Genomic DNA, 15,501 nt, shown 5'->3' on the forward strand with positions numbered 1-15,501 from the left:
GAAGTCCAAAGGAAAACATCAATGTCTTGGTATCTAAACACTTTCCCAACAAGGATATAAACAGAAACCAGAATTTTATGCATTTATGATCCATTTGATCCCGGCCATTAAAACCACTGTTTGAGAGGTGAAGATCAAGAAATCGTTTATCATTAACAAAGGTAAATGCTACACAGGTTAAATAAATGATCACATGTAAATCTTATGTTTTGCTGACTCGGACTTATACAACATAACATAAGAAAAGTTCCAGTAGTATTAGTTATATTTATGTGGTATGATGAAGTTGATTGCCTATTTTTCTGATGTCAGGTAAATCTTTCCTACATTTTAAATTACCCACCACTAACAGCTTGAGAGAAGCAGGGATTTGTTCGAGTTGGCATGTAAGGCAGGGTTGAGAAAGGTGTGCTAAAATACGCTGCCGTTCTGGCAGCCAGAAATGCACATGTCACAGTAGTGGGTCTGAAACACAGTGTTTGTGTTTGTTGATTAATTTATATTCTTTTATTTAGTGTTATTCATGTTATAGTATTTGTATTTCTTGTTTCTTAGTTATTTTTTGTAGTTTCAAGGATTTAGGTTTTGTTTCTATGTCTCCCCGTATTTCACATCTCGGTCTCTCGGTCTCCCGGTCTCGTTGTGTGTGTGATTACTCCCAGATGTGAACACTCCCAGATGTGGGAGTAATCACAGCTGGGAGCCAGCTTTTAAGCCCTTCTTCTTCTTTCACCAGGTTTCACTCTGCGTTTAGGTTGTGTCAGTTTAGTCACCATCTTCCTGTGCTTTTGTTAGTGTTTGATATGCCTATAAATAAAAGGCACGTTTTTAGTTCAAGGTCACTCCCGGTGCTACCAAACATTGATTAAGCAGGGCTGTCGAACTCCAGGCCTCGAGGGCTGGTGTGCTGCAGGTTTTAGATCTCACCCTGGGTCAACACACCTGAATAAAATGACTGGTTCATTACCAGGCCTCTGGAGAACTTCAAGACATGTTGAGGAGGTAATTTGGCCATTTAAATCAGCCGTGTTGGATCAAGGACACATGTAAAACCTGCAGGACCACCGTCCCTCAAGGCCTAGAGTTGGACACCTGTGGATTAGTGTATCTGATAAAGCACAGTAGCTATCTGACATTTTGGCGACGTTACAATCCAAGATATTCAAAGGATGGGCAGAGGGCAAGGGAGAACATATAGTTTTGGCCTCCAGGTCGGTGTGTCCCAGCTCTGATGTTACTTGAAAACTACAGAAAAGCAGGGCTAACACACCGAGACAGACAACCATTCGTGCTCACATTCACTCCTGAATTCACACCTATGGGCAATTTAGATCAATCAATTAACCTATCCCCACCAACTGCATGTCATTGCACTGTGGGAGGAAGCCAGAGTACCCAGGGAGAACATACACACTCCACAGAGAAAGACCCCGACCTGATGGTGGAATTGAACTCTGGACGTGTTTGCTGTGAAGCAACAGTGCTAACTGCCGTGCTGCCCCAATCATAGTATTTACTATATATAAAAACACTGTACAGAGAGGGTTGTAATACACTTCCTAGTATTAAAGTAAGGTGAGGTAGTGCTGTTATTTAAAGTGTTCAGTGTTTTTTGTTTTGCCATCAGTCTGACAGTTGTAGGGAAGAAGCTGTTGAAAAACCTTGTTGTGTGTGTGATGATGCTGTCCGCTCTGGTGTGTCTCAGACTGTATGTACAGTTTTTGTGTCTGAGCAGAGAGTGAGCTGGAAGGTGTGAGTCCCTAATAATTCTCTCTGCTCTTTTTGGGCAGGGTTGTGTGTACAAAAAGTCCATGGAAGGAAGTTTTGTTCCTGTGATCCTCTCTGCAGACTTTATGACTCTTTGCAGAGTTTTTCTCTCTGTCTGTGTGGTGTTCCCATATCAGATAGTGATGCCTGCAGTGAGGGTGCTCTCTATCAATCCTGTCAGGCCTGGGTGAGAGGGCAGTGGTTCATGCCGCCTTCTTGATATAAAGCCTTTGCTGGGCTTTTTTCACTGTTGCTGTGGTGTTGAGAGTCCAGCTCAGGTGTGATTTAACCTGCAGTCCCAGGAATGTGTGCCTGTTGGCCCTCTCCACCTCTGTCACTTTGACGATGAGAGGCTGCAGGGAGAGGGGTTTCTTCCTGAAGTCCAGTATTAATTCCTTGGTTTTGTCTGTGTTGAGGATGAGGTCGTTTTCCTCACTATAGTCAAAGGAGCTTGCAAAGAAAAGCGTCTGGAACTTCAGGAACTGAAGAAGCTTCTCGGATGAGAGGTGAAACGTCTTCTAGCAACTTAAAGAAGTCCAGACACTTTTCTTTGCAAGCTCCTTTGACTACAAAGACCTGGATGACTAAGAACCTTCACAGACATATTTTCCACACTATAGACAAGAACATTGTCTACTAGAGTCCTGTGAGAGGCAGCAGCCCTGTGGAGATCGAGTGCTGACGGTGAGCTCAGCAGACACACATCCTCCCATTCTCACCACCTGTGGTCTGTCTGTCAAAAAGTCCAGTATCCAGTTTCAAGTGGGAGTCAGGATGCTAAGGTCTGTCAGCTTCTCGATCAGCTTACCCGGGCGGATGGTGTTGAAAGCAGAGCTGTAAAAAGCGTCCTGACATATGTTCTGCTGCTTTCCTGGTGTTGCAGAGTGTGGTGCAGGGCTATTGCTGTTGCATCATCCACTGATCGATTGGGACGGTATGCAAACTGGAGGGGGTTTGTGGTGTCCAGGACCATGTGATTGATGTGTGTGAAAACCATTTTTTCTGGACACTTCATAGCGACTGGTTTCAGTGCCACTGGTCTGAAGTCATTCAGGGCAGAGGTGTCCGGTCTTTTAGGAACTGGTATAATAGGAGTGTAGTAAGATCCAGGTGAAACCAATAAGGATAATTACAGAGCAGAAGTGAGATTGGATGACAGACACCTACAATTAAACAGAAAGTTACTGACAAATAGAGCTTAGGTGTACATATGCCCACACAGCAACATTACATGGAGGGAGAAAAGGCGAAAACTCTGAAGCTTTTTTTTTTTTAACATCAAAGTTGCTGTAAAACAACACTGTTTTACAGCAACTTTTAAATTCTTACTTATTTTACTGTTGAGTGGTACTATGGCTATTACTAAATAGAGATGGACCGATCCGATATTACGTATCGGTATCGGTCCGATACTGACCTAAATTACTGGATCGGATATCGGAGAAAAATAAAAAAATGTAATTACTTTCTACACCAGGATCTTTTTCTACGTAGCTGACGCTGGTAACTGTGCAGGGGCGGATCTAGCAAAGTTTAGCCAGGGGGGGCGATAGGGCATTAACAGGGAAAAGGGGGCACAAAGACATACTTTTCTTTCTTATTCTCATTTAAAATGTCTAGCTTTTAATAAATAATTATCTGACACCCAAAGTTTTAATTTGATGTAAAATGAATAGAAGTCAATTACTGTATATAGTAACTATTAAGTCTAATATATATACCCTTGTAAGCTATAGTACTTTTTCCTTTGGGAAGGTACCATCTGTGCAGTCTGCAATTCTGTTGAAGAAAGATGTTGAATCTATTTAATATTTCTTGAAAAATAATTGATTTCTGTGCATTTTTTTTCACACTGCATCAAATTAAGGTTGATTACGTCGATTAAGCATCATGAGGTGGAGCGTGAGGGGTGGTTCCCTATTTTTTATTTATTTATTTTTGTTGTTGCTGGGAGTTGGAACCCTATTAGTTAGGTTGCTTAATATTTATGCTAAGTACTCTTTAAAATACCAGAATAGGGAGGATGGTGTAGGTTTAAGTTTATTAGATTGATCAGTATTGCTGAACTATGAAATATTTTTTTTTGCATACAGGTATAACAGAATAGCTTTAGTGTAGTTGTTGTTTTAAACTTGAGTATGAACTTATACAAAATGCAGCAAGATATTTAAAAAACAGTTTTGTTGATTAAAAAACACTATATCGGATTCATATCGGTATCGGCAGATATCCAAATTTATGATATCGGTATCGGTATCGGACATAAAAAAGTGGTATCGTGCCATCTCTATTACTAAACAAACTAGTTGCAACATTAATGTATACATGAATACGTGTATTATGATAATGGATAGAATTTGACTCTAAATAGTCTAAAAAGTACAGAGACTTGTTTTACCTGTTTTACCTAAATAATCATTACAGCATCTGTATAAGAGAGCAGGGCTGCACTTGAGCCTAATACTGATACCCAGTGTTTTCCACACTGGACTTATTTCTGATCACATATTCTGATTTCCTGTGACACTAATAGTAACAACTGCATTATGTTGGAGTAAATTCTCTTTAAAAGTCTAACTTTTAAAGGAAATTTGAACTCTTGTGTGCCTGTCTGTGTAGGTTCTCAGTCACCTAGGTCATGGTAATCCAAGGAGCTTGGAAAGAAAACTGAGTGGACTTCTCAGTTTCTTGAAGACCAGTTGGTCTTAGAGCTGAAGAAGCTTCTCAGATGAGAGGTGAAACATCTTCAAGAAACTTAAAGTCCAGACACTTTTCTTTCTAAGCTGCTTAGTTCTTCTGTGTGTGTTTTTCCTCTGCGTTGCACTACAGCAGCTTCCCCTACTGGACGCAACACGTTACTACACACCTCAATTTTAACATTGTAGGGGAAGTAACAGGGTGGAGGGTTAGGTGAGCTTTAGGATTGAGAGTCCCACAAATTGTAAATAATATGTAGTAGAGACCACCAAGATGAAATACCCAAAATAAATCAATAAGTAATATTTATTTATTTCATAAATCACGTAAAATTCCCCATTAATTCCCAGACAGCTTCAGTCATAAAATCTACAAATATCTAAGCTGTAACTTGCAACCTATCAAACCAAAAAGTGAAAACAAATGTTACTGCATTGCAAATTGCCACAGCCTATTTTAGAAACACTGCAATCAATTCACCTGTTAACCCCATGTTTGCCTACTGGTGGTGGTCAGAGGGCCCGGTGGCGCCAGTGTCCGGCAGTCTCGCCTCTGTCAGTGCGCCCCAGGGCAGCTGTGGCTACAATGTAGCCTGCTATCGCCAGTGTGTGAATGTGTGTGTGAATGACTGAATGTAGTGTAAAGCGCTTTGGGGTCCTTAGGGACTAGAAAAGCGCTATACAAATGCAGGCCATTTGCAGGCCATTTACCAAGTGCTGCAAACAAGTCGGGTCTCAGCACTGTTTAGAATTAGTGCTGTGTCACACTGGTTTACAGAGTACATCTAGGTCTTGATGGACTTGACCATAAAAACTTGTGGCCACAGCAAAAAAAAAAAAAATCCAAAACACACACTAATAATGACCACCTACAATGCTAAAAACCAAACAAATGTCTTACCCCAAATCATACCCACTCAGACCAGAGTGTGCTAATGGTCTCCAGAATTTCCCACAAAGGAAACATGCACCTACTTCCTTTTCAGTCGTCCTTTTCCAATCACATGACAGAAGACAGCAAAGTGCCAGGTGGCTCTTGTTGCGAATATATAGATATTTCCTGCCATAAATATACATAATTGTGCATTACAATTTGTTATCTGTTGGTTCTGAACTCCACATTTGTAAGTCTCTGATTCTAACACGAGTGTCAAATCAAAGTTCAAACCAACCTTTAAACTTTAAAGGTCTGCCAGGTTTCTAAATCTCTAACTGGCCCTCTCACATGAGTATAAACACACACATGCACTCCCTCACAGAGGTGCTAACATTACAACATTTTCTGAAGGTCAGCAAACACGCCGTCCATCACAAGGCTTTCTGGGTCAAGTTCTTGTGTGTGTGTGTGTCACTGTTTTTTGTGGGTATTTAGTGTCACTGACACACATTATACATTAAGATACTCTCTCTGTGTGTGAGTGTGCCGTTGCAATGTCAGTGTAAAGTTGAGGCCATGTGAAGAAATTTAAGGAATCTCAATGGTTTCTATATTTACACACTGGCACCGGAACACCTCATTACCCACAAGGTGGCAGGAGATTCCTGCTGCTATTCTGAGAGGAAAATCCACCCCGGAGAAACTTTCCATGACAGCATTGTGTGTTGGGAAATCACAATGCTACATGAATATAGTCAGAAAGGCCAGCTGTGTGTATTCAGGCTTGTGTTAACAGAAACAAATGCAAACAAGATTAACCAGCACACCATCAGATCATATATGTCACTAACAGACCAAACCTTTGCCCTCTTAATTATTTAATTATTTTTAGCTACTATTTTCCTTATTTTTTAAAGTATTTCTTGTAAATCTCAATTACTTGTAAAGTAGAATTTAAAATCGCAGAATTGTTTACTTATACATATGTAGTTATAGATTATGTTTGCTTGAGAAAATAAAATATGTGCAGAATCAGGAAAGTTGTAAAAATGTTTTGGAAAAAAAACTATCCTAAAAAACTGTGGCAAGAGAGCAGCTAAGTTTCAGTTATTAGCTGCACTGATCCTACATGCATTTGTGTCATCGTGTTTAGATTATTGTAATGCACTCCAGATAAGAACCCGCTACACTCTTTTCTTATTCATTCACACTTTCTCCTTTAAAATGTGTTTAACCTAGTAATATCAGTAGGATGTCATAGCAGATACAACACCGTCACCCTCCGTCATTGCTTTAATTGGAATGTTTCCGTTTCGTTTCCTTTTTTTTGTTGTCGCTCACAGTTCATGTGGTTTCTTTCTTTCTCTTGTCTTTCACTGCTGTGGTCACCTACTTCCCCACTCACCTACAAACAACACCCTCTATTTCTCCATATCTTCACAACACGATCACGCAAACACATCAGCTCAACGGCAGCACATTCACAACAGCCTCACAGCACGCACAGACTTGCAGGACACATAAGCAAGCCACGCTTGTTCATATTAGTGAATATTCACACACATAGTCAGACTTATGGAGTCTCTCACCACACTTCTTTTTCTCTTTCTATTTACAAACAAGGGATGTTTCCATATTCTCTCCACCTGTCTAAACGAAACACCCAGCATACATCATTAAACATACACGCACAATTAAGGGCATGCTGAGGTTTGTCACATGGAATGTAAATGGAGCTGGCACCAGAGGAAAGAGGTTAAAAATATTTAACCAGCTTAAAAAACTACAGGCAGATGTTATTTTATTACAAGAAACTCACAAACCTGTCACAGGTTTAAATGAACTTAAAACACCTGAGTTTCCTAACGTGTTTGCAGCCGGTTATAATTCTAGACAACGGGGAGTAGCAATTTTAATACATAAAAATGTTAATTTTACAGTACTCGATACAGTTATAGATCCAGAGGGTAGATTTCTAATTATTAAACTATCAATATTGAACAAAAAACTATGTATTGTTAGTATATATGGTCCAAATGTTGATGAACCCTCATTCTTCCACGGTTTTTTTAGTGCACTCTCTGAACACCTTGATTGCACACTCATTCTTGGCGGTGACCTCAACCTTGGACTAAATGAAGAAATGGATAGGCTCAACACAACAGGAACTCAGCGTAATTGGCAGTCCACAAATATAATCAAACAGTATATGAACGACTTTGGTCTTTGCGATGCATGGCGCTCTCTTCACCCCACCAGTAAGGAATATACTTTTTTCTCGCATGTTCATCACTCTTACTCTCGTCTGGATTATTTTTTGGTCAGCAGCTCACTGCTGTGTGACATTTCAGACACTGAGATTCATCCTATAGCTGTCAGCGATCATGCTCCTGTATCTTTAACACTAATGCACAAGAATAATACTACGCCAAGTAAAAACTGGAGATTTAATATATCACTACTTAAAGATGAAGACTTTATTAAATACTTTAAAAAGGAATGGACTTCATATTTAGACTTTAATGACACTCCCGGAATATCTGCTTCTGTTCTATGGGAAGCAGGGAAAGCTGTGATGAGAGGTAAAATAATTTCTTTCTCATCACACAAAAAGAAAGAAGAAAACAAAAATATTCAGGAATTAGAAAAAAACATCAAATCACTAGAAGAAGCCTACGCGTCCCACCAAGATCAGGAAACATTGAACAAAATATGCAAAACAAAACTAGAATTAAATGAAACTATTAATAAAAAAACACAATTCCTTATACAAAGACTTCGCTTGCAGAATTTTGAACACAGTAACAAATCAGGTCGATTTCTAGCTAACCAGCTAAAAATAAATAAAGAAAAAACAACTATATGTGCTGCTAAAGATTTATCGGGGAACACAATATATGATCCTGGAAGAATAAACAACATTTTTAGGGATTTCTATGAAACTTTATACTCACCACAAATAAACCCATCTAAAAATGAAATTGATCTGTTTCTTGACAACGTAACTCTTCCAAAATTACTAGACAGTCAAGCAATGGAATTGGATTCGCCACTGACGCCAAGTGAACTCCAGGAAGCCCTGATAAGTATGCCCAATAATAAGGCTCCAGGTCCAGACGGCTTCCCTGCAGAATTCTACAAAGAATTCTGGACAATTTTGGCACCAGTATTCCACAGCATGTTGCAGGAAATCGAGGAAAAGGGCAGACTACCACCAAATATGAATTCTGCCAACATTAGTCTCCTGCTAAAACCAGGCAAAGACCCTTTATTTCCCTCAAGCTATCGTCCAATTTCTCTTTTAAATGTAGACCTTAAAATAATCTGCAAAGCTCTCTCAAAGAGATTAGAGAAAATGACCCCCCTCTTAATTCATCCTGACCAAACTGGTTTCATAAAAGGTCGGCACTCCTCAACAAACACTCGTAGATTACTTAATTTAATAGACTACTCATACGATAAAAACATCGAAGCCATAATATTATCTCTAGATGCAGAAAAAGCATTTGACAGAGTTAATTGGAAATTTTTATTCGCAACTTTACACAAATTCGGTTTTGGAAACTCTTTCATAAACTGGATAAGAATATTATACAATTCCCCAACGGCTCGTATCAGAACAAATGACCAGACATCCTCCAGCTTCTGTCTCCTGAGGGGCACCAGACAGGGATGCCCACTCTCCCCCTCACTTTTTGCAATTTTTATCGAACCTCTAGCAGCAGCATTTAGACAGGCTACAACAATTAAGGGCATAAAATGTAAGAACATAGAACATAAAATCAGTCTCTATGCGGATGATGTGTTGCTTTTTCTGCAAAACACACAAACCAACCTCTCTGAGGTAATTACTTTAATAAACTGGTTTTCAAGAGTTTCAGATTATTCAATTAACTGGCCAAAATCTACAGTTCTCCCCATTAACTGCTCCTTCCATAATTCTTCCTCTGCCCCACTGCAATCCGGAAATATTAAATATTTAGGTATTAATATCTCTCCTAAGCTTTCAGACTTAACTAAACTAAACCACATCCCACTTCTAAAGAAAGTAGAAGGCGATCTGACTAGATGGAAATCTTTACCCATATCACTCATGGGAAGGGTCGCCACTATAAAAATGATGATCTTGCCAAAAATAAATTACTTATTTTTGATGATCCCTAACAAACCATCACAAGATTGGTTCAGATCTCTGGATTCATATATTTCCAAATTCCTTTGGAAAGATAAACCCCCGCGTATTAGCTTAAAAACGCTACAAAGAACCAAGGATAGAGGAGGATTAGATCTGCCTAATTTTCACCAATACTTCTTAGCCAACAGGCTTCAGTTCATCTCAGAATGGTTAAAACATACCTTCTTAGTTGAGCCCTGGCTAGATGTTGAACAGGCACTATGCAAGGATCTAGAGATTTCAGACCTACCATTTATTAGCTCAAACATCAAAAGACATGAATGCTTTAAAAGTATCAACATCAGCTTTTCTCTAACAGCATGGTGGGAGTTTCTAAAAATAACGGAGTCTTCATTAATCCCATGCAAACGTACACCTATCTGGAATAACCCTGACATATTACAAAACAATAATATGATTAATTTCCCAGAATGGAGTTGTAAAGGAATTAAATACTTAGAACATATATTAGAGGGAACAGAATTTATTCCATTTGACAGACTAGTTGAACAATATGGGATCAACAAGACAAGGTTTTTAGAATATCAACAAATTAAATCCATAGTAAAAAAGAAATTTAACCTCAGTCAAGTTGAATTACAAACACCACTAAGTGCGGCACATTTTCTTACTCTTAAATCCCCCAAATTATTATCTAAAATATACAGAACACTTTCTAAATTAGATGAATCAATATCCCTTCCTACTGCAAAGTGGGAAGCAGATTTATCAGTCAACCTAGACCAAAACTTCTGGTCTCAGATTTGCTTAAAAACTTTTAAATTAATTAAAAATCCCAGTCTGCAATTAATACAATACAAAATACTTCATAGAGTGCACTATACAGGTCATCGGATGTTCAAGATGGGCTTTACATCTTCCAACAACTGCTCACACTGTCAAGGCAATACACCAGACAATTACATCCACGCTCTTTGGTTCTGTCCACCAGTGCAAAAGTTTTGGCGCGAGATATGTGAAGACTTATCAAAGTGTCTGAAATGTAACATTCCAACCTCCCCCTTAGTGTGTTTGTTGGGCAGCTTAGATAATGTCACTTCAGAAAAGAATATAGCCCATATGATCTTCACTGCCCTATGCATAGCCAAGAAAACAGTCCTCATGAACTGGAAAAATAAAAATAATCTTAATTCTAACCAATATAGAAATTATCTATTAGATTACATTAGTCTTGACACAGCCTCTGCCACCACATCAGATCAATTGCTCTGGGCCCCTTTTATCAGCTCCATCACCTAGTGGGGGTGGGGGGTCATAGTTTGGTCCCGCCTTCACTGTTGTGATTGGTGAGGGGGTAGGGACAGGCTTAGGGCGTCGGGGGGTTCCCCGGAGGCATCTTCCTTGGGGGGCTCAACCCGGGGTAGCGGTCACGTCCGGTTGAGGGCTCTGTTGGCTCTCAGGTGACTGTTTCCTCGTGGCTGCGTGCAGCGGGGCTACGGGGAGGGTCTGTGCTGACGGACGTGGGTTACTGACCTGGCAACCTGGCTGCCCCTGGGTGGGTCCGGGATGGGCGTGAGGTTCTGGGGGTGCTCCGTCTCTGGGCGGGGGCCCGGGCCGGGCCTCGGGGGCTCGGGTCCTGGTTGGTGTGTTGCCGGGGTTGTGGGCGGGTGGGTGCATGGGGGCCCGGCCCTGGAGCAGGGTGCCGCCGGTGCATCGAGCCGCCTGGGGGGCTCTTCAACTGGTGGGGGGGATGGTCACATCTGGCAGGAGCTTTCTTCTCTCAGGAACTCTCTGCAGGAGGGGGAGATACAGGAGAGGTGGAGGAAGATCTCAGCCTGGGCGTTTACCGTCTTATGTAGTCTGGAAGATGTGTGGTTGGTGGGGTGGGTGCAGTTTTCTCTGTGGTGGGGTTGGGTGGACTGTCCAGGGCTCTGTGGAGCCGGGGGGCGCTACTGCACTGGGCCCCGGTCTGATGGGCCTGGGCCCCCCTTCCCTGGCGGGTCGCGGAGGGTGGGAGTGCCTACTGGGGTCAGCGGGGGAGCTGGCCCCAGGGAGGGGTTACCTGCCCCTCCCTTCCTTCCCTCCCCATCTCCAGCTGCCTCCCTCTTCCCGCTCCTCCACAACCACCCACACATGCAGGGCCTTGGAGTGGGGGTATGTCACCAGGGTGCAGAGGAGGCTACCCCCCCCCCTGTCCCCTTCTGGCTGCCTCTGCCTCAATTTTATCCCACAACTTAGACATTCACATTATTCACACTCTCATTACACATACATATAGGATCTTGGGGGTGGGCACAATCACGGAGTCCAAATCACCATCAGGGTGTATACCTCACCCCTGACGTCGTTGCCCACCTCTCAATTTTAAATACACTTAGTCATTGAGGGTTAGCAGGAGGGACTATGCGCTTACCTGCTGCTCCTTGGCAGGTAGCTCCATGCCCTCCTGGGTTTTAATTGCACCTTAGAACACATATGCATCAACACTACAATGAGCGGGTGGAGGGAGGTTTGGAGTCTTCTCCCACCCCCATTCTCTGCGGCCTGCTGGAGCGGGAGGGCTAGTAGGAGGAGTTGGCCGTCCGACTGCGGTCTGGGGTGTGGGGCCTCCCTGCTGCTGCGGAGTCGGGGTGGTCTGCCTCTCCCCACCGCAGGGAAAAGGGTAACACCACCTGGGTCTGGGTGCAATTCCCCCCTCCAGGGGCAAGGGTACCTAGACCCGGTTTGTAGAGTACGCTTGGGGAGTGTGATTGTGTGTACAGCGTCTCTTTATGTCTGTCTCCACGTTGGTTGAGTGTGGAGTGAGTGCATATGAGAGCATGAGGGTGGGAATGGATGTTTGTGTCTGTGTGTGCCTGTATGTCTGTGTCTATATGTCAGGTTGGGTATCAGACGCCACCTCTCTGGGGACATCTCAGGCCCTCCAAGGTTTGGAGGCCTATCTCCACCCACCACCACTTCCCCTGCCAGTGGCGGACTCCCTCAGGTGTCGGTGTGTTGGTGGTTCTTTGTGTCTGGGGGTGGGCGTCCGGGTACACACCGGCTCACTCCTTGGCGGCCGCTTGTCGGGGCCTGGGGCCTGGGGCTCGCTCGGGCCCCTTTGGAGGTGGGGTGCCCCCGGCCTCTCGGCCTAGGGCTCGGTCACTCAGGCGCAGCTGGGGGCCGGCGGAGCTCACGGGCGCGTCACTGCAACCCCCCCTGGCTTCTGCTCCGCGGCTGCTGAGTGAGCCCTCGTCTGGGACTCTCCTCAGCTCTTACTGGAACAGTGGCGCGGCTGCCCCTCTGTTGGTCTTCCATGGTCTCTTGTGTTCTGGGGGCCTCTGGATGTCTGGAGTTTTGATCTCCTCCATACCCGCTTCACACCCTGGAGGACGGGGCTGTGGCCCCCCCACACTCCGTAGCAGATCATTACATGGAGAAACCTTTGGAATGCAAGCATGCTGATCCACACAGGTATGCACACATGGGTATTCACAGACGCGGACTAAAGCTTTCTTGGCTGCTGCCTCAAAGCACACTGTGCGCTGTCTATCTTGCGTGCTGCACAATATCGTTTATTACTTAGTAAATACCAGTGTTGGGACTAACGCGTTATTAAGTAACGCGTTACAGTAACTACGTTATTATTGTGGTAACGAGCACGGTAACTAGTTATTATGCCAAAATCAGGAACGCGTTAGTCGTTACTGGGATTTAGATAGGGTCGTTACTCGTTACTTCGTGTGGTGGCTATCGCGGAGCTTCCACAGATTCAGTAACATTAGCAAGTGGTGGAGGCCAGCAGGTGGATGAAGGAAAAGGGACGCAGAAGGAAAAGAGACCCGAGGCGGCCGCCGGTCCAAGTGTGAACTGAACCTCAGGTAAGAAGTTATGACCTGCAGTCTCTCTGGGTCAGATATGAACCAAGTTTAGGTGAAGTTTATTTTCGTTATTCTGACTTTTTCCGTACTGCGTGCTAGCTAGCATGACGGAGTTTCTATACAGCTGGGTGGTGCTATGAAGTTAATGATGTTGAACTTTATTTTGTTCATAAGTTATTAGAGTTGCCAACCGTCCCGTCTGGTATTCAGAGAAAATATTACGCGTTTCTTATTGAGGTGAAAAGGAACAGTTTGTCCCGTAATTCAGCAACAATGAAAAAAACACAAAGCTGGAGTTATTCTGTGTTTACGCTGCACAGCTGCCTCTTCTTCTCTCATCCTCTCCCCCTCCCTCTCCCGTTTCTACTTCAATCATGAAAACTGATCAATGATCAGCTGATCGTCTTTTCTCTCTTGTTTGTTTATCGCTCACTTTGCGCCGAAAGAGGAAACCAGCCGATGTCGCGCTAAACAACAGCAGCACGTTTAAGCTTGATCAGCTATTGTTAGAATTTATTTAATATTAATTTCTAGTATCAGCTGATGTTTGCTGGAGCCACAGCTGCAAAAAAGCTGCTGGTCAGGATGTCGGTTTGGATATGTGGTGAGAGGGAAACATGAAGATGAAACCAGGAGATGTCCTTACTGGATCATCAGAGCTGAGCAGGTGATGGAGAAACAGGTTTACCTTTTAGGTGACATGAATGAGTTGAAGGGAAGTTACGAACTGTTTCTGAGAGACAAATAACCCCAGGATCCTTTTTTAGGTAGCTGACAGCTGGTAACTGTGCAGGGGCGGGTCTAGCAAAGTGTTGCCAGGGGGGCATGTAGGGCATTAACAGGGAGAGGGGGGCACAAAGAAATACTTTTCTTTCTTATTCTCATTTAAAATGTCTCGCTTTTAAAAAATAATTATCTGAATCTTACAACAAACGATTGATAGATTGATGCATATATACCATCAGAACAGTGTACATCACTGTCACAACAGCGTTTGTTTTCATTCAAAGACTTTATGATTTTTCCTATAATGGCGGCCGGTCTCTAGTCAAAATGCCCGGGCCGATTTTTTGTCCCAGTCCAGCCCTGTATGCAGCTCATCTGCAGTCTGGTGTTACCTACATCTTCCTATTCAGAAGGCAGAATTTTAGAGTTCTGAGTACAATCAAAAGCACCACGACTGCAGTTTTTGTGTTGGATGTAAAAGGCGCACATGACGCTGTGACGTAGGCTAGAACCATGGCAGCAGTCAATGACGGTCCAGGCGTGGGATTTCTCTTGTGGAAATGTGCACATTATCTTTTCCTTTCTATTGGTAGGTGGCACAGTGCACTTGTGGCAAGTAAGCAAGCTAGAAGACTGGCAAAGTTATGGAAGCAACACATTAACAAGAGAATTCTGAGTAAAACCAAAGTTACTTTCCCTAGTAACTAGTTACTTTGAAAGTAACGAGTAACTTGAAGTAACTGAGTTACTTTTGAGAGAAGTAACTAGTAATGTAACTAAGTTACTATTTTAAAGTAACTTCCCCAACACTGGTAAATACTGATATCTATGACTAGCTAGTTTATTGTGATGGTGCTTTGTTTTCTCTATTATTATGTTGCTCTTTGTTGTTTGCTGTCTCCTCTGTTTGTTTGTTTGTTTGTTTTTTTTTTTTTCTCCATACAGGTGACCCAGGAGTTTTTTTTTTTTTTTTTTTTTGTCTCTCTTCCCCCCCCTTCTCACCGTCTCTTCTCCCCTTGGGTTTTTTTTCTTTCTCTCCCCCTCTCTCTCTCATTCATTCCCCCTGTCCTATTTATTAAAAAAAAAAAAAAAAAAAAAAAAATGACAAAGGATGAACTGAAGCTCTGCCATCACGTAATGTCGCATACTGCTGTTTCTGATGTCATTTAAGAAAAAAAAAAAAAAAAAAAAAAAAAAAAAAGATTATTGTAATTCCCTGTTTACCAGCTTGGATAAATCATCTCTTTCTCGCCTCCAAGCTATAAAAAACGCAGCAGCCAGACTAATAACTCGCTCTAGCAAGCGAGCTCACATCACTCCTATTTTATGTTCTTTACATTGGCTCCCAATAGATTTTAGATTTAGAGAATGCTCGCCGTCTCCGCTCACAGACTCAGAGTTTGTTAGTTGCTCCCAGAACACGTCTGAAGACGAAAGGGG

The 15,501-nt window shown here is 42.6% G+C and overlaps 1 long non-coding RNA gene across 1 annotated transcript in view; it reads left to right on the top strand.

The window, feature by feature from the left end:
- The window catches only part of LOC146635600 (uncharacterized), a 342,244-nt gene that overhangs the window by 228,384 nt on the left and 98,359 nt on the right, over window positions 1–15,501 (top strand). The gene's annotated exons all lie outside the window — the stretch shown is intronic.

The sequence above is a fragment of the Diplotaxodon limnothrissa genome, linkage group LG3 (genome assembly GCF_057381915.1).
Source record: "Diplotaxodon limnothrissa isolate DT_005_m linkage group LG3, D_limnothrissa_male_GT1.1, whole genome shotgun sequence".
Lineage (NCBI taxonomy): Eukaryota > Metazoa > Chordata > Actinopteri > Cichliformes > Cichlidae > Diplotaxodon > Diplotaxodon limnothrissa.